Genomic DNA, 21285 nt, shown 5'->3' with positions numbered 1-21285 from the left:
CTAATGTTTTTCTTTTCTGGTGGGTGCTCTCATTTAGCCTCAAAAATGGCACTTGCTCTTTTGCTCTCTTTCTCATTCTCCCTCCTGTATGTCACCTCTCTTTCTCTCATCCTCTATCATTTTTATCTGCTTCAAGAGTGACTACCAATTCCCAGAAGAGGGGGTGGTGGGGGAGAGATAAACCACAGAACTTATATGCATGTGTGCATGAACAATGGACATGGACAACAAAGCTGGGGACAGGGCAGGGAGGGAGGGGGAAGGGGAATCAATGGGGGGAAAAGGAGAAACATCTGTAACAAAAATTAATTAATTAATTAATAAAAAAAAGAGCTGGTAAAAGGAATCGACTCTTGTCTATTTTCTCTTTCTACGAGTTAAGCATTATCAGTTCATAGGTTACCACTCTCTTACCCTTCCTGCCTTTACTTTTGAAAGTAAGACCAGATGGGTAAGTCAGAATCTGCTTTGCAGACTTAAGTCTCCCCACAGGTGGATCACAAAGTTTGTTTGGCGGAGGCAGTTCCAAACCTTCACTTTGGTCTCAGGTGTCAGCAGCATGATTCTCTTTAGCTTTGTCACAGAGCTGGGCATTTGGAGGGCATGCCACTCTTGTTAATGAGCTGAGATATTGATCCCCATTGGCCTTCTATCTATCAACCAGAATCCTGGGGAGGAGAATCTAGGCATTCTGAACCTGACAATTACTTCTTCTTCTTCTTTTTTTTAATCTTTATTGTTTAATATATTACAGATGCCTGTCACCCCCACTGCTTTTTTCCTCATTGACCCCCTCTACCCCCTCCCACCCCCTTCTGCTTCCCCCAAACTATTGTCTGTGTCCATTGGTCAGGGTACATGCCTGGGTTGTGGGCTCAATCCCTGGTAGGGGGTGTACAGGAAGCAGATGATCAATGTTTCTCTCGCACATTGATGTTTCTCTCTCTCTCTCTTCATCTCTCTAAAAAAATTAATAAAAACACATTAAAAATATTTAAATTAAAAAATAAAATAAAATTTTTGTCATATTTTATCCAGCATTGGTTTGTTTTCTTTAGTCCACCTGTTTCCAGCTTTTAATTAATTTTTTTTATTATAATCCTATGTTGTATGTATTCCCTCACCCCCCGTCCTAGAGATGAGAAAATCAAGGCCAAAAGGTGGAGTGACAGTCCCAGCACCACATAGCTTAGAAGTGGCAGAGCCAGGATCTGAACTCAGTAAGCTTACACACTTAGCCACATACCCTAGTATGAGATTGTAGTTCCCCAACTCTACCTTTAGGACTGTTTCAATTATCATCCTCTTCTATTAAACATAGAGCTAAAGTATAGGGCAAACGTTGACTTATTATTACAATTCAACTTTCTAAGTTCTTGACTAATCTAGAGATGATTTTTAAGGAATAATATCAAGGACATTAAAAATTCTGGGTGAGTATTCATTTTATATCATATATAGAGACATGAACTAGCTGTTAATTACATATTTGGTTTTCCCCCAGGTTTAATCTTTTAGGGTTGAAAAATAAAAAAATATATATATTGTCCTCTATTTGCTTATAACTCATCAAGCAAGTCTTGAATATTTACAGTATAGAGGATGAACTTAGAAGAAAAAGACACAATTAGAAAAAGCCTCCCAAAATGCCATGCTGCACTTAGGAAAACATCTTGCTTTTGAAGAAATCTTTCCCCGCTGTGAGTTTGGCTTTTGCTTCTGCCAGACTCCCCTGCAGTATCACTGGCCTGGGACCAATTTACATGGCTGTGGTTCCCTGTGCCTTATCCTTTCAAAAGTAAGGGAGAAGAAGGCATGTAGGAGCATGAACTGTTAACATCATAAGCATACATTAGTATGTTTAGTGGTTAATAAGATTGGACACTTTTTCCCTAGAATTGGCCCCAAAAGTTTATGAGCAGCACTTTTTCCTAGCTAACTGGCACTCTCAAATCTAACGGACTTCTAGCAGGTTAACTGACATTGAATATGTTGGCCTGTACTGCTCATGACTACTTCTGCAGTTATCCTTCCATGTGAGTCAGACGAGGAAGTGACTATTGTGATAAGTGAAACCCTCTGGGGGCTGGATGCTTATAACTTACACACTCTCTGTATGTACTCTTTAATATCTGGAGGGTGCTAAAGGATTTAATAATATAAAACACATGGTGATCTCCTAAGAATAAAAATTAGCAAAATTGATCAGAGAAATGGGAAACAGAGTATAGGCCAATAACTATAGATAAAATGAACATAAAATAGATGACAAACATGACACTTTCAAAGTACCTAACCTGACGAACAGCACTTATTAGAAACAAAGCATATAAAAGAAAGTTGACTTTTTGAAATTTAATTTTTTAATTAATTAATTTTTTTATTAAATAATTTTTATTACAGATGTTTCTCTTTTCCCCCCCACTGATTTCCACTTCGCCCTCCCTCCCTGCCCTGTCCCCAGTTTGTTGTCCATGTCCACTGTTCATGCACACATGCACATGAGTACTGTGGTTTATCTCTCCCCTACCACCCCCTCTTCTGGGGATTGTCAGTCTGTACCCCACTTCCACGTCTCTGAAACTACCCCATTCCTCAGACTGTTATGTTCATTATATTCCAAAAGTAAGTGAGATCATATGATACTTGTCTTTCTCTGTTTGGCTTGTTTCACATAGGATGATACTTTTCAGGTCCCTCCATGTAGTCTCAAAGGATAAAAGAGCTTTCTTTCTTACAGCTGCGTAGTACTCCATTGTGTATATGTACCACTGCTTTTTTATCCATTGGTCTACTGATGGACACTTGGGCTGTTTCCAGATCTTAGCTATTGTAAATAGTGCTGCTACAAACACGGGGGTACATATATTCTTTCTGATTGGTGTTTCAGGCTTCTTAGGGTATATTCTTAGAAGCGGGATCACTGGGTCAAATGGAAGTTCAATTTTTAATTTTTTGAGGTAACACCATATTGTTTTCCATAGTGGCTGCACCAGTCTGCATTCCCACCAGCAGTGTACTAGAGTCCCCTTTTCTCCACACCCTCGCCAACACTTGTTGTTTGATGATTTGTTGATGGTGGCCATTCTGACAGGTGTGAGGTGATACCTCATTGTTTTTTTAATTTGCATCTCTCTGATGATTAGTGATGATGAGCATTCCTTCATATGTCTCTTAGCCATTTGTATGTCCTGTTTGGAGAGATGTCTATTTAGTTTCTCTGTTCATTTTTTAATTGGATTATTTGTCTTCCTTTTGTGGAGTTGTATGAGCACTCTATATGTATTGGAAATTAACCCCTTATCTGATATATCATTGGCAATTACGCTCTCCCATACAGGGGGTAGACTTTCCATTTTGATGATTGTATCTTTCGCTGTGCAGAAGCTTTTGAGTTTGATGTAGTCCCGTGTGTTCATTTTCTCCTTTGTTTCTATTGCCTTAGTGATGGATCAGTGAAAATTTTGCTGGGTATGTTGTCTATAATTTTGTTGCCTACAGTTTCTTCTAGGATTTTTATGAATTCATGAGACACATTTCAATCTTTTATCCATTTTGAGTTTATTCTTGTGTATGGTGTAAGTTGATGGTCTAGTTTCATTTTTCTGCATGTAGCTGTCCAATTTTCCCAGCACCATTTAGTAAAGAGGCTGTATTTACTCCACTGTATGCTCTTGCCACCTTTGTCAAATATTAACTGAGCATATTGCCTTGAGTCCATTTCTGGGTTCTCTGTTCTGTTCCACTGGTCTATATGCCTGTTCTTGTGCCAGTACCAGGCTGTTTTGATTACAGTGGCTTTGGAGTATAACCTGAAATCAGGTAATGTGATTCCTCCAACTTTGTTCTTCCTTTTCAAGATTGCTGTGGCTATTCGAGGTCTTTTTTGGTTCCATATGAACTTTTGAAATAATTGTTTTAATTCTGTGAAGAATGCCGCTGGTATTTTGATGGGGATTGCGTTAAATCTATAGATTGCTTTGGGTAATATGGACATTTTAATGATGTTAATTCTTCCAATCCATGTACAGGGTATGTGCTTCTACTTTTTTATATCTTCCTCTATTTCTTTTCTCAGTGACCTGTAGTTTTCTGCGAATAGGTCCTTTATTCCTTTGGTTAAGTTTATTCCTAGGTATCTTAATTTTTTTGCTGCAGTGGTAAATGGGATTGTTGTCTTAGTTTCTCTTTCTGTGAGTTCATCATTGGTATATAAGAATGCCATCAATTTCTTGACATTAATTTTGTATCCTGCTACTTTTTCAAATTCACTTATTAAGTCTAGTAAATTTTTGATGGATCTTTGAGGTTTTCTACCTATAGTATCATGTCATCTGCAAATAATGACAGTTCCAATTCCTCTTTTCCAATTTGGATCCCTTTTATTTTATCTTCCTGTCTGATTGCTGTGGCTAAGACTTCCAGTACTGTATTAAATAAGAGTTGTGAAAGTGGGCATCCTTGCCTTGTTCCTGTTCTTTAGGGAAATACTTTTAGTTTTTGCCCATTGAGTATGATATTAGCTGTGGGTCTTTCATATATAGCCTTTATTATGTCTAGATATGATGCCTCTATTCCCACATTGCTAGCATTTTTATCAGAAATGGATGCTGGATTTTGTTGGAGGCTTTTTTTTGCATCTATTGATCTTATCATCAGGTTTTTATTTGTCATTTTATTTATGTGGTGTATCACGTTTATTGATTTGCAAATATTGTACCAGCCTTGCATCCATGGGATGAATCACACTTTGTCATGGTGGATAATTTTTTTGGTATATTGCTGGATCCGATTTGCTGGTATTTTGTTCAGGATTTTGGCGTCTATGTTCATCAGGGATATTGGCCTGTAGTTTTCTTTCTTTGTAGTGTCTTTTTCTGGTTTTGGAATTATAATTATGCTGGCTTCATAAAATGAGTTTGGAAGTCTTCCTTCCTCTTGAATTTTGTGAAATAGTTTGAGGAGAATGGGTGTTTGTACTTCTTTGAATGTTTGGTAAAACTCCCCCGTGAAGCCATCCAGGCATGGGTTGTTTGCTGGGAGAGTCTTGATTACATCTTCAATTTCTTCTGTTGTTGCTGGTCTGTTTAAGTTTTGTATCTCTTCCTGGTCCAGTTTTGGGAGACAATGTGTTTCTAGAAATTTGTCCATTTCTCTTAGATTGTCGAATTCGTTGCCATATAATTGTTCATTGTAGTTGTTAACGATCTTTTGTATTTCTGTGGTGTCAGTTATTATTTCTCCTCTTTCATTTCTGATTTTGTGTATATGGGTTCTCTCTTTTTGTTTCTTGGTGAGGCTAGCTAAGGGTCCATCAATCTTGGTTATCTTTTCAAAAAACCAGCTCTTTGTTTCATTGATCCTTTGAATTGTTGTTTTGGTCTCTGTCATTTGTTTCTGCTCTCATCTTTACTATTTTCTTCCTTCTATTTGCTCTGGGGTTTTCTTTTTGTTTGCTCTCTGGTTCTTTAAGTTGTGAGGTTAGATAGTCTATTAGAGATTTTGCTTGTTTTTTGAGGTAGGCCTGTAGTGCTATAAACTTCCCTCTCAGAACTGCTTTTGCTGCATCCCATAGATTTTGTGTTGTTGTGTCTTCATTTTCATTGGTTTCCAGGAAGTTTTTGATTTCTTCGTTGATCTCCTCAGTGACCCATTCATTGTTTAATAACATGCTATTTAGCTTCCATGTGTTCAAGAGTCTTTGTATGTTCTTCTTGCAATTGATTTCTAGTTTCATGCCATTGTGATCTGAGAAGACGCTTGATATGATTTTAGTCTTCTTGAACTTGTAGAGACTTAGTTTGTACCCTAACATGTGGTCTATCTTTGAGAATGTCCCATGTGCACTTGAGAAGAATGTGACTTCTGTAGTTTTGGGGTGTAATTCTCTGTAGATATCTATGAAATCCATTTGGTCTAGTGCTTCAACTAGAGTCTCTGTTTCCTTGCTAATTTTTTGTCTAGAGGATCTATCTAGTGATGTCAGCGTGGTGTTGGAGTCCCCTGCTATGATTGTATTGCTATCGATTTCTCCTTTGAAGTCCTCCAGAAGATTTTTGATATATTTGGTGCCCCTATATTGGGTGCATATATGTTTATCAAGGTTATATCTTCCTGTTGGATAGATCTTTTCAATATTATGTAGTGGCCTTCTTTGTCTCTAGTTATGGCCTTCATTTGAAATCTATTTTATCAGATATGAGTTTTGCTACCCCAGCATTTTGTTTTTCTTTCCGTTTGCATGGAAGATTTTTTTCCATCCCTTCACTTTCAACCTATGTGAGTCTTTTGTTGTGAGGTGGGTCTCTTGGAAACAACATATAGATGAGTCATGCTTTCTTATCCAATCAGCTACTCTATGTCTTTTTATGGGAGCATTCAATCCATTTACATTTAAGGTGATTATTGATATGTACTTATTTAGTGTCGTTCTATTTCTCTTCCCATTTTTCCTGCTAATTACAGCAGTCCTTTTAACATTTCTTGCAGTACTGGTTTGGTGCTAATGTATTCCCTTAGCCTTTTTTTGTCTGGGAAGCTCTATTTGACCTTCTATTTTGAATAATAGCCTTGCTGGGTAGAGTAGTCTTGGATTCAGATCCTTGTTTTTCATGACCTTGATTACTTCATTCCATTCTCTTCTGGCCTGTAGTGTTTCTTGTGAGAAGTCAGCTGAGAGCCTTATGGGGTTTCCTTTGTAGGTAACCTGTTGCTTCTCTCTTGCTGCTTTTAGGATTCTCTCTTTGTCTTTAATTTTTGGCAGTTTGATTACTATGTGTCTTGGTGTGGACCTGTTTGGTTTCTTACTTGGGGCTCTCTGTACTTCTTGAACTTGAATGCCTTCTTCCTTCACCAAATTAGGGAAGTTTTCTGTCACTATTTCTTTGAATATATTCTCTAACCCTTGCTCATTTTCTTCTTCTTCGAGGACTCCTATGATGCGAATATTATTACGCTTCCAGTTGTCCCACAGTTCTTTTAAGCTGTCTTCCTGTTTTTCAATAGTTTTTTTTCCTTTTGGTTTTCTGATTGGTTGATTTTTTCTACCCTGTTTTCTAATTCACTGATTCGGTCCTCAGCTTCCTCTACTCTGCTTTTTAGACCTCCAATGTGTTTTTCATTTCTGATATGTTATTTTTTATCTCTTATTGGTGGCTTTTAATTTCCAATTGGCTTATTTTCAGCATCTCTATGTCCTTACACATGCTGTTGAGATTCCTCAAGATCATGGCTCTGAATTCTAGTTCCGTTAACTTGCTTAACTGCACCTCATTTATCTCATCTTCAGTAGAGGTCTCTCGTTCTTTCATGTGGCTTTTGTTTCTGTTTTTCAACATTTTGGCTATCACAGTTGGCTTTGGAGTCTGTCAAATTTTCCCTGTGGTTGTTGGTGTTCTGTTGTTTGTGGCTCCCTCTCCTGGGTTTGGATGAGGCAAGGAGGGCCCACTTTAAACACCACTGGCATGTCTTAACTTTCCTGGTTAGAGTTGCTAGCTCAGGGAATGGTAGTTATCCACTTTTTTTTTTTTTTTCTTGAGGCTATTAGTAGAGGTCACCTGAAGAACCTGGGTTTCTGAGTTGCCTGAAAAACTCCCTCAGGTGCTCAGTATAAGAGGATTTCCCGAGGGTGGGGCAAATGCTGGTTGATAATGGGCCTCAGTTAGCATGTCAATGGCCACCATGTGGGGTTGAATCTCCATGGGAGGGGTCGCTGCCTCTCCCCAGGGCCTTGCGTGGCTGCACTCAGCACAAGCTCTGAGCACCCTCCAAATCTCGAGTGTCCCCACACAGTTCCAGTCCAGTTTGCCTTCCCTCTGCTGAAGCCCAAGGTGAGTGGCTGCTGCCAATTTAGCCTCTGTCCAGACTCTGCATCGTGGAGCCACCTGGGACTTTTAATCCAAGGGCGCTGCTCCCAGCCAAGGGTGGCCGAGGCTGCAGCACCAGCTGAGGGCGTAGCACCCAGCCGAGACTACAGGACCCAGCCGTAGTCGCTGTATGCAGCCGAGGCGGCAGCAGCAGCTTCCAGCTGAGGCAGCTGGACCCAGCTGAGGACGTAGCACCCAGCTGAGGTCACAGGACCCAGCCGATGGTGCAGCTTCCAGCTTAGTTCCCTGGTCTCAACTGAGTCCTCTGGTCCCAGCCCAGGCCGCTGTGGACCGTTGGCTCCCGGCCCCTTCTCACGTCCTCGCAAGCCTAACAGGATTGAGTCAGTGTCCCTGGTTATATGGTCCTCCAAGCTGCCTTTCGGTTGCCCCTTCCTGACGATTTGTCTTTATTTTTGTTGTAAATCCAGTTTGGTCCTGGGAGATGGTCTGTGTAGCCTCCATTCACTCCCTAAATTTTATTTGAAACATTAAAAACCTACAGAAAAGTTAAAAGAACAATGCAGTGAATACCAATGCATCCCACTACCTAGATTAACAAACTGTTAACACCTTTCCAAGTCTGTTTCATTCTTTTAAATAGACACACAATCCCTTTGTCAAGTCATTGGAAAATAGGTTTCTACCATCATTATACCTCACTCCTAAAAACTTCAGCATGCATCTGCCAAGAACCAGACATCCTCTGACAAACAATACTATCATCACACCTGAAAATATCACTATCACTATTACATATTACTTACTAAACACATAAACAATTTTCATATAGTTGATTCCCCCTCCCCCCCTTTAATTGAGGATCCAGTCAGGGTTCACAATTTGTAACTGATTGTTGTGTCTCTTTATTGTTCCTTAGAACAGCCACCACCCACAACCCCTGCCATGTCACTGTTCTTGACTTTCAATCCTTTAAAGAGTTCACTTCAGGTGTCCTATAGGACACCCTGCATTCTGGATTTTTGTTTTTTCTTCAGAATTTAGTGGAAAAGAATCCTGCAAGGACATTTTTGAAATCATTTGTTTGCTTGCATTCAATGACTTTATTCATTTTGGTTTAATTGTGTATTTTATATATATATAAAACAGTTATATGCTTCAAAAATCAAAAATCAAAACTACAGATGGGGACATATTCAGGGAAAGTTTGTTTCCATGTACATCCTATCCATTCTGCTACTACCCATTTCCTGAAGAAACTATTGTCAATAGCCTCCAGTTTATCTTTCCTGTGTTTTTTTCTTAATAAGAAAAATGTTTTTATTTTTCTCACAAATGCATTATATTCCATATACTCTTTCCACCTCATTAAAAAAATAAATTACTTTGGGAAAAATATTAGATTTATAGAACAGTTGCAAAAATAGTAGAATTTCTATATACCTCTCATTAAGTTTCCATTAAGGTTAAAATCTTATATTACTATTATACATTTGTCAAAAACAAGACACCAACACTGGTCCATTACTATTAACTAAAATACAGGCTTTATTAGAATTTTACTAGTTTTCCAGTAATGTCCTTTTTTTGTTCCTAGAAACCATGAATGATCCCTCATGACATTTATTCATTTTATCTTTGTCTCCTCTGGTCTGTGATCGTTTCTTAGTTTTTTCTTTTCTCATTCAAAACTATAATATAAGTGAAACATAAACAAATATCATCACAAATCTGAGTTTTCTCCCTTTTCTCTTCCAAATGATCTGCAGAGAAAGGAAAATGCTTGCAGATTTTCTATTTTTGTAGAATGAATATTATGTTCAAATATTATGCGGTCCTTTCCAAGTGTACTAGTTACGTATTTTGTAGAATGTCCCTCAACTTGGGTTTGTCTAATATTTTTAAAAATTTTAATTTACTGATTTGAGGTAGCAAGTAAGAGAAATCAATCTGTGGTTCTATTAATTTATACATTCATTGGTTAACTCTTATTTGTGCCCTGACTGGGGATCGAACCCACAACCAAATGAGCTACCTGGCCAAGGCTTATTTTATTTTATCATGATTAGACAGAGATTATGGGTTTTAGGGAAGAACACAAGATGAGGTACCCTTCTCAGTGCATTGTATCAGAGAACATGCTATAGACCTGACTTATCTAGTGATAATAGCCTTGATTATTTGATTAAGGTAGTTCTTGCCAGTTTTCCACACTATAAGTTACTGTTTTACCTTTTCATAGTCTACCCTTTGAAAGAAGTCACTATGTCCAGCTCACACTCAAAGGAGAGTGATGGATTAAGCTCCACTTTCTAGAGGGGATGTTGCACCTTACCTTTTAAAATATATCTTAGAAATCATTCTGCATGATATCCTTCTCACTTTCTATCTTTTATGTCTATAAATTAGAATAGTTGCTTGGGTGGGTATACTACAATTTATTCAATCAGTATCCCATGGAAGAGCATTTTAGGTTGTTTACAATATTATTAAATGCTATTTATAAATATTAAACCATAATAGATGTCTTTAATCAAGTTAAAGATCTATCCTTAGCATGCTGAGAATTCTTAACAGAAAGGGTGTTGAGCTTTATCAAATGCTTTTTCTGTATTTGTTGAAATGTCATTTATTTTCTTCTCTCTCTCTCTCTCATTTTGTGTTTGTTTTGTTCTGTTAATAAGGTGCGTTGCACTGATTTTCCAATATTAAACAAACCTTGCTTTTCTGGTATAAACTATACTTGATCATTATGTATTTTTATTTTCAGTGAATTATGGAATTAAATTTGATAAACAGTTGCCAAGGATTTTTGTTTGTGTTTATGAAGGCTGTTAGTCTGTAGTTTCTGTTCTTGTAAATCAATAATACTTCATGAAGTACTTACACTTTTTTAGGCTGACCAAAGAATGTTGAATGCTCTCTCTTAATTATAATAAACAATGAACTGGCAGAAGCACAATCACCTCTATCTCTTGCCTGGTGAATGATTTCAGTTCTTGTGTCTCTTCAATTTCTAATAATGCCTTGATTTCCATGATTTCTCACCAAAATGAAAGGTTTTATTTGTGAATCAGTTTGATCATGTGTGTTCTGGAGAAATTGCATTATGACCCAAGCAAGTTAATCATTAATTCTTCTATTATGATGCCTTTAATTGACCTTTTATTGAGATCTTCTGAAAAAAATACCATTATTTTTTTTAGACAAACTTCTGAGCATTTATTGAGAGGTTCTTTTTCCCACCACTTATTCTCTCCTTAGACAGTAGAAAGGGCTGCTCAGGAAGCTGGATTAATAGGTGAAGCATCTTGTATATTGACTCCATTGATTGGATTTGTGAATATCTCTATAGGTTTTGAATGATGGTAGAGATAAAAATTCAGAAGTTTTTTGTTTTTTTTTATCCTCACCCGAGGATATTTTTCCATTTTTTGTACAGATAGAGTGGGAGGGAGAGAGAGGAAGTGAGAGAGAGTGAGAAACATCAACCTGAAGGGACACATCGAGTGGCTGCCACCCGCACGACCAACCAGGGCCGGGGACAAACTGCAACCGAGGTACGTGCCCTTAGCGGGAACCGAACCCGGGTCTCTCCAGACCGCAGGCCGACGCTCTAACCACTGAGCCAAACTGGCCAGGGCAAAATTCATAAGTTTTTCAACTGATACCTTGGGGTTCTTATTTCTTTGTTTGTTCTCCAGTTTTATTGAGATGTATTGAGGATTTTAAATTGCCTTTTTAATTGTAGGAATCAAACAATGATCTTTACTTCTGTTCAGTTAGCAAGAGCCAGTAGGAATCTGTACTTTCTTTAAAAATTCATCTGAGGCTTGGGTAGAAAAATCTAAACTTAGGTTATAGAAGACAATTGGAAAAAAGCCATTTAACCACTCTTACGATTGTGCTTATGAGCATTCCCTGCCCATATCTTTCTTCTTAATGCTGGTTTACTCATGGTTCATTCTGAATTAAGTAATGAAAAGATACATATAACAAAAAAGCATGTGAGAGACATAAAATTTAGGTAATTTTCTAAAAGAAAAAAGAGATAGGAATGGTAATAATCTACAAAGGCATTCAAGAGTCAAATATGACTTTGTTTCACTTGATGTTCATTGTTACTTAACGAGGTCCAAACTGGGCGAATTCAGGCAGCAGATGTGTTTATTTTGATTTGCAGTATGTTTTAAACATGTTTAAATTGGTGCCAGAATTTTAAAATCATGATTATTCTCCCCATAAAAACCTAGGATTCTGATTTCCTTTGGAATATCAAATTATTTGGCTGGTCTGGGGCACTATGCTCTTCTGAAAACAGTGAGCTTTTCCTGAGTGGTGGTTGCTTCATTCAGCTGGGTAAGTTATGTGTGTCCAGTTTAGAACAGCTGCCCCTAGACCAATTAACTCCTTTTGATTAACTTCATGGCCTGATTAGTCATTTGAGTTTAAAATCTCTGCTATAACTAATGACAGATTTCTTTACTAGGATTTTTCTGAGCATAAAAACGCAATTTGATTTCAGATCAACATGGATATTTGATGGGTCTCTGAAAAGAAGAACCATTTTCCTCCAGTGAGATTTAGAATGTACAGATCTTTCTAGGAAGGAGGAGATGAAAAACATGGGGCTGAAAGGTGTTCAGGAGAGTTCATCTGTCTCTCATTTTATGAACTTCTAAAATATTATTAATTTCTGTTAAAGATAAGAGTAGATAACTAGATAGTAAATGGGACCAGGAAGTAGGAAGAGAACATGAAAAGGAATTGCAGACCAATACATACATTTATTAATTTATTTCTAGACTTTAACTAAATTGCTGAAGATTAGTCCAGAAAGGATTGCTCCCTGAGTATGCTGATCACAAGCAACTTAGCTGAGAAGTATATGGGCCCGCTCACCTTACCATTTTATTATATTAGGTTGTCTTAAATATTGAACTTTTTCATAAAATTTAAATACTTAATAATGAAACAAGAATATAAGAAATTATTCTTGTGGTCTAGTTTGAAGTCTAATAATGGCAACAATCTTATATTTGTTGTTATATTATATGCAAAATGGGTATTTTATCAGTAAACTGACACCACAGGGAAGCCATCAGAATGTACCTGTTAATAATCTTGTCTAAATTTCTTTAATACATTGCATATAAATACTAAAAAATTGCATGTGCCAATTATCAAAATAACATAAATGCTTTATCTAATTTACCTGCAATGAAGTAGAAGATTTTTATTCACTTAGATAAGTAATGAAACAAATTGGAGTTTCAATAAAATGTTGGTATGTAATGGAAGCATAAAGGAAAACTGCCAGTTTATAGAGATCAAAAGAAAGCTGTCTCTGAGAAATAGGTAATTCTTGCAATAGATTTGAATCCTAAGAAGCAAGTCTTCTTTCTAGGACATTTGTGGCCTTTAAGGCCATTTTGTTTAATCTCCTTCGTACATTTGTAAACCCAAAGGAAAAAAAAAAAATCCCCGTGTGATGAAATTTACTTTTTATTATTTGCTTTTGAGAACCAAGACTCCATTCCCAGGGCAGGCAGTTAATGTTGGTTAATAAGAACTATGTTCAATGGCTTTTGTAGGTTTTCACCTCTTCATTGCCACTTAAGTGAGAAAAAAAAAAAACTTAGAGTTTTCCAATGACTCAGGACCTTTTTATAAGACCTGCTGAATAATAATGAGAACTCTACGTCTAGCTATTGTAGTCAACTAGACTTCCCACTGGGGAGGGGATTCTTATCATTTCACCAAACACTCAGAATTCACGTAAGCGATTCGTGATGGGCCAATATAAAGTTTGCTCAATGGCTCTTTTCTCACTGCTGATGAATAAGAGTTTGGGGAAATCTCTAGTGCTGAGGAGATTTTTTATCAGCATACATTTTATTATGAGGAGTCATAGCATATGTTTTAATGAATGACAAGATGTATCTGGAGTGAAATGGAGGCAAATCTAGAATGCTGAGACATAATCATCTGTCTTCCCATAGGCATTCATAATGTAAACTTTTATGCTCACCATGTTAATTAATGTACATTTGATACATAAAACATACATGTGACATAATTGCTCTTAGTTGTTTTTATTTCTCAAATGTTGATGTATTAGAGACCGTCACACTGGCCAGTGTGGCTTGGCTGAATGTCTGCCTGTGCACAGAGAGGTTGCCAGTTCGATTCCCTGTCAGGGCACATGCCAGTGTTGCCGGCTTGATCCCCAGTAGGGGGCATGTGGAGGCGGCCAATTGATGTCTCTCTCTCTCTCTCTTTCCCTCTCCCTAAATCAATAAAGCCATATTAAAAAGTTATTTTAAAATATAAAGATATCATCAATAATTCTCTTTCAACTATTTTATTTTTACTTTAATTTGGAATATAGTGACCCTACTTATCTATTGTTACAATAATTCTGATAGAAAATGCACATTTACAAGGCTCTCTCTTGGCCTGAATTTCTTCTTTACTGTATTTTTCTTATCTTCTGGGAAGATTTTTCTGCCATGTGTCTTCTCTTTTTCTGAATGCGTATAATACTCATTTATATCTACCACATATGTTACCATTTGGATAAATGATTGTTTGAAAATTGTTTATTCATAGATTTTGTTTGAGATCCTGAAGAACAGAACCATCTTTACCTCTTTTTTTAGTTCCTGCAATTCTGACCCAATATACATCTGATCATATTGGGTCATGAATACTTTAGTGTCATAATTATCTATTAAAATATCTGCATGTCATCTTAAAGGTAACCTTACTCTTTTGCTATTTTAATATTTTATTGGATGTGGAATATTTTTTACTCTGTGTGATCACAATGACATGGGCAGTTTTGTTAAAAAGAATAATGTAATTGCAATGGACTTTCCACATTTTACACATGTAAAAACTATAGTAGTTTGATTTGTGTATACATTTGAACTATTCAAATTTACTCTCACAACAATGTTCTCCTTGAAACATTTCTCCAAAAGAATCATTTTCTTTCAATTTCTGGTATTTTTGTTGTTCTGTTTTATTTAAGGGCATTCTTTGTAATTCTATTTTTATAGTTAACTTTTCTTTTCTTGAAACCTCTACTTGCATCTCCAAGATCACAGAACACTGTTTTCCTTCAGAATTTCTACTGTGAAGTGTTGGTTTAATGCTTACCAGGTGTCAGCTTGCCAACTCAGTATGTAGGTGATAACACTTTCCTTTATTTTCTTAAAAAGCAACCCAAATCTGACTCTTGGATTCTCTTCCTGCAAAACTAAAAATGTAACCTCAATACTAATTTAGACTTTCCCTGAAGGGTTAAATGAAAGCCATCCCTAGTATCAAGCTGTAAAGGATGCTTTTTAGAGCCACAGTCATTGGTTCACATTAGTAGAGATGTCCCTTTCAGTCTGGATATTCTTTTTTTTTTTTTTTTAAATCCTCAACCTGAGGATACTTTTCCATTGATTTTCAGATAGAGTGGGAGAGAGGGAAAGAGTGAGAGAGAGAGTCATCTATTGGTTGCCTACCACACAACCCCAACCAGGGCAGGGGGTCAAACCCTAACCGAGGTGTGTTCCTTGACTGGAACCAAACCCAAGACTCCTTGGTTCTCAGGCTGACACTCCAACCACTGAGCCAAACTGGCCAGGGCATCAGTCTGGATATTCCTTAATTTTTTTTTTTTTCTTTATTGATTTTAAAGAGAGAGGAAAGAAGAGGGGGAGAGAGATAGAAACATCAATGAGAAAGAACATCGATTGGCCGCCTCCTGTATGCCCCCCACTGGGGGTTGGGCCCACAACCTGGGCATGTGCTCTGACTGGAAATCAAACTGGCAATCTCTTGGTGCGTGGGTCGACGCTCAACCACTGAGCCACACCAGACGCACTATTCTTTAAATTTTGTCACACTTAGGGCATAGGGATCCTGTGAGCCTGGTACACTAATGACTCCTCGCTCCCCAGGGAGGACCTTCACAGCCGAGGTGTCCTCTTGATTTTTATCTGCCCCACATCGGTGTGGGACCAGCCTGTCTGCACCTCCACCCCTCCTATCGGTCTCAATGTGGCTGCTTCTTTAATTTCGTAGTTGTAGGAAGAAGCCCACTGCTTTTTGTCCCTTGACATTGAACATAATTTCAATTTTCTGCAGAACATGGAATTCAGGGAGGTGTGAGGGAAAAAGCACTCAGAATATCCAGCTGGTTCAAAAGGCAGCAGGAGCAGCTACCCCTCCTCCAGACCAGGGCCAACAGATCTGCGTGCAGTCTCACTCCAGCCCAGGGAGACCCAGATACGGCACACGCTCCGGCCGCAAACAGAAGCTCCTCTTCTAAGTTTACATTGATTTTCTTTCTTAAATTTGAAACCAGTGGGACAAAATTGTTTTAGCTCTGCCCACTTTCAACAGGTGGAGAAAGTGTTACCAAGGACTCATAAATAAGTGACATTATAAGCAGACTTTTGGAACATAATTAGTGGGTAAAATCATTTCTGTTGTACAAATTGATGGTTGCTGGATGGGAGGGAGGTTGGGGGAAAGGGTGAAACAGGTAAAAGGAATTAACCAGACCAATTGTCAATGATAAAATTAGTCTTAGAGATGTAAAGTACGGAATAAGGAATATAGTCAATAATATTGTAATAACTGAATGGCATCAGATGGGTACTGGACTTATCAGAGGGATGATTTTGTAAGGTATATAAAGGTCTAAGTGCTATGTTGTGCAAGTAAAACGAACATAATATTGCATGTAAACAGTAATTGAAAAATAAGTTACTTATAAAAAGAATTTCTGTTCCAGAGTTGCATATAGGCACAAAATAAAAGATGAATGTAATTTATTTTTGTACGTTTCTTCCTTCTTTTTATTCTTTCCTTATCCTCTGTCCCTTAATCAAAATTATTTAGCAGTAGATACCTCTTTATGGTAGTAAAATGTTAGAGCGTAATGAACCACTTAACAAGCTGGATGAAAAGTGGTGAGAATATTGAGATAATGGATCAAACTGAGAGTTCAGCAGAGGGAAGAAGAAGGATCTTGCATAGAAAAAAAATGGGGAAAATGGATATACTTCAAAAGCACAAAAGCTGTAGGAAGTATAGAAAGAGCAGACATTCCTTGTAGTAGGGAGCCTCTGGACCTCAGAGGGGACAGTGGGCTGCTGGATGGCCCAGCTTTATGCAAGCTCTTCTCAGAGCTGTGTCCGCCGATGCTTGTTTTGTGAAGCAGAGCACAACAGTCAGCATTTCCAAAAGAACCCTTATTAAATTTTGTCTTTTCCCATTACCTTTGTGGAGTTCTTTCTCTCATTTCTACTTTCTTTGCAATGTGATATGACTTACTCACTTCCAGATTAGATCTATACATTGACATTATTGAGCTAACATTAGAGAATTCGCAAACGTTGGTAGTAATGACATCTTAATAAACGTAATCATAGAATGTATAATGTCTTATGCTCTTTATTTATCAATGAATCTAATCCTTTCAACAACCCAATGAGATATATATTGTCATCAGCCCGATTTACAGATGAAGCAAACATATAGCATACATCAACAAAGCAAAAGAGGAGAATCTGAAACTAGGCAGTATCCATATGCTTTTCCTCTCCGCTACACTTGTTTTTTTGGAAATTGAAAAGTAGATCATTTGATTGTACCTAGAACTCTTATTTTATCAACAATGTAAGCAGTGCTAATGCTCCCTACATACCTTTAGTGCTAATTACAGTGCTTCTAGAGTGAGTAATGGCTCATTGGCTACTGGCTCATCTTATTTGCCCAGGACTTAATTTCTACCTCTATTTTGTCCATTCCTCACAGTTTTATGCTCAGTCTTTATGTTAGTTCCCTGGAGCTTCTGTAAACAATTATTGTAATCTTGGTGGCTTAAAAACACAGAAATTTATTGTTTTTTTTCCTTAGAGTTTTAGAGGCCAAACATTCAAAATCAAAGTGTCAGGCAGGGATGGTTCCTTATGGAGGCTCTGAGGGAAACTCTATCCCATGCTTCTCTCTTCAATTTTGGTAGCAGCTGGGCAATCTTTGACATTCCTTGGTTGGTAGCTGCATAACTCCAATCCCTGTCTTCACATTGCTTTCTTCTTTGCACTTCTCTGTTCTCTCAAATCTTCTTCTTTCTCTTATAAGGACACTAATCATTAGATTTAGGGTCTATGCTAAATCCATAATCTCATTTCAATATCCTTAACTTAATCACATCTACAAAGACCATTATTTACAAATAAGGTCACATGTGTAGGTGCCAAGCTAGGACTTGGTCATTTTATTTTTAGAGGCCATTATTTAATCGACTGCACCGTCTCCCCAGTAACTCTACCATTCATTTCTACTTTTAGTCTTTTAATATTAGGTGATTTGACCATATTTATGTTAAAAAGTAAATGGCTTATTCACGGATTGGAAGAATTAATATCATTAAAATGTCCATACTACCCAAAGCAATCTATAGATTCAATGCAATCCCCATCAAAATACCAACGACATATTTCATAGAACTAGAACAAATACTCCAAAAGTTTATGTGGAACCAAAAAAGAGCCCAAATAGCCACAGCAATCTTGAAAAAGAAGAACAAAGTTGGAGGGATCACATTACCAGATATCAGGTTATACTACAAAGCCACTGTAATCAAAACAGCCTGGTACTGGCACAAGAACAGGCAGATAGGTCAATGGAACAGAACAGAGAACCCAGAAATGGACCCAAGACATTGTGCTCAATTAATATTTGACAAAGGTGGCAAGAGCATATAGTGGAGTAAAGACAGCCTCTTTAATAAATGGTGTTGGGAAAATTAGACAGTTGCATGCAAAAAAATGAAGCTAGACCACCAATTTACACCATGCACAAGAATAAACTCAAAATAGATAAAAGACTTAAATGTGACTTGTGAATCCATAAAAATCCTAGAACAGTGTGGTTCTCAACCTTTCTAATGCTGTGACCCTGTAATATAGTTCCTCATGTTGTGGCGACCACCAACTATAACATTATTTTCATTGCTACTTAATAACTGTAATTTTGCTACTGTTATGAATTGCCATCAAAAATATGTGTTTTCTGATGGTCTTAGGTGACCCCTGTGAAAGGGTCATTTGACCCCCCAAAGGGGTTGCGACCCACAGGTTGAGAACCACTGTCCTAGAAGAAATGTAGGCAACAAAAATTCAGGCATCACACGCAGCAGAATTTTCACTGAGACAATGCCTAAGGCAAGAAAAACAAAGGAAAAAATGAATATATGGGACTACATCAAACTAGAAAGCTTCTGCACAGCAAAAGAAACAACCATCAAAATCTAAAGGGAACCCACTATATGGGAGAGCGTAACTGCCAATGATACATCAGATAAGAGGTTAATCTCCAATATAGAGTACTCATACAACTCAACAAAAGACAAATAATTCAATTAAAAAATGGTCAGAGAATCTAAATAGACACCTCTCCAAACAAGACATACAAATGGCCAAGAGACATATAAAAAAAAATGCTTAACATCACTAATCATCAGAGAGATGCAAATTAAAACACCTATGAGGTATTGCCTCCTGTCAGAATGGCTGCCATCAATAAATCATCACTCAAGTGCTGACGAGGGTGTGGAGAAAAGGGAACTCTAGTACACTGCTGATAAGAATACAGACTGGTGCAGCCACTATGGAAAACACTATGGTGTTTCCTCATAAAATTAAAAACTGATATGCCATTTGACCCTGTGATCCCACTTCTAGGAATATATCCTAAGAAGCCTGAAACTCCAATCAGAAAGAATATATGCACCCCTATGCTCATAGCAGCACTATTTACAATTGCTAAGATCTAGAAACAGACTAGTGTCCATCAATAAAGAGTGGATAAAAAAACTGTGGTACATATACCCGATGGAATACTATGCAGCTATAAGAAATAAAGATGTCTTATCCTTTGAGAAGACATAGAGGGGCTTGGATAGTATTAGGCTAAGTGAAATAAGCCAATCAAAGAAGACAAATATCACATGATTTCACTAATTTATGAAATATAATGAATAAAATAGACCCAGAGACATAGAAGTAGGGTACAGACTGACAAACCTCAAAAGAGGGGAATGAAGGGGAGGGAAGAGATAAACCAAAGAACTTATATGCATGTATGCATAATAAATGGATATAGATAACAGTGCTGGGGTTGGGGTGGTATCAGGAGGAAGGTGTCAATGAGGGAAAAAGGAGAAACATCTGTAAGAAAAATAAATTAATAAAAAAATAAATAAATGGGTTACTAATAAACCACTAAACAATCTTATATTATGCAAAGTCCTGAGTCAGTCTACTGACAAATATTCCATGGCCCACAGCAACTTGAAGTCTCTCCCATAGTAGCCTTGCTGGCTTCTGGATGTGTTTGTGTCCATGAAGATATTCCCTATCACTGATACTTGGTTCAGGACACATAACAGACATGACACCAATTCTAGTAATATTGATGCCCCTGATATTTTATTATAATAATAAAAAAAGTTTGGTTTATCCTGAGTTTTCTCATCATTGGTGTTTGATCTGATCTCTCTTCAACTCAGCTTGATAAAAGAAGACTCCAAAGGCAGTTATGCAGCGATATTTTATCTGAAACATAAATAAAGCATAATTTTATACATTCATTGTTTTATGATATAATATTCTCATAAACACAATTTTGGCTCTTCGGTATGTGGAATTAATACTACCATTGAATTGGAAACATTAAATCATTAATTACCTCCCTAAGGTTTTGCTTTCTGCTCTAGTGCCTTCAATTCACTCATTTTAATTTTAGCATAAAATAGTTTTTCCTAGACCAGATATTGTTATTTATTTTCTGAGTTTATTTCTGATTTGTAGTGTAGTGCTGAAAACTTTCTTTTTAATGCAGTATGTAACATCAAAGCAATTTGATGAGCTGGATAAATATTACTTTTATTATGTATAAGAGCATAGTAACACAAATTATTTCATTACATGTAAGATGTGTTTTATTTTAAGCACCACTATGATCCTTATTTCAGAGATGTTAAATTGTGAAGCAGATGTGCATCTTAGACTTAATTAATCCTTAAGCCTATACATTTAAAAAATTCCTGTTTGTTATTTTTTTCACAATGTATTTAGGCTTACTGCCTTTTTTTTGGGGGGGGGTTGCTTTATTTTGTTAAATTAATTTCTTTTCTTTATTTGGTGCCTTTTCATAGGTATAACACTCTGAAAAGCACTTCTTTTCCCACATGTCACATGTTAAGGAGAGATGTTTGAGGTGACCTATGGGGCAAGTGTCTGGTCAACAGCTCCACCTGGTAGAGATGAAGCTGGTATTACCTTTGGACTGGTTTCAAGTAATTTAAACAAGATTTCCAGTGACTTGTGAGTTATCAGGGTAGCAACTAGTTTTCAGTTTCTCAGCAAAGGGGTTCCCAATCTCATTTAAG

Source organism: Molossus molossus, unplaced genomic scaffold (genome assembly GCF_014108415.1).
Source record: "Molossus molossus isolate mMolMol1 unplaced genomic scaffold, mMolMol1.p scaffold_m16_p_11, whole genome shotgun sequence".
In the NCBI taxonomy this organism is placed as follows: Eukaryota; Metazoa; Chordata; class Mammalia; order Chiroptera; family Molossidae; genus Molossus; species Molossus molossus.
The sequence above is the reverse complement of the archived record's forward strand: the minus strand, read 5'-3'. Positions refer to the sequence as shown.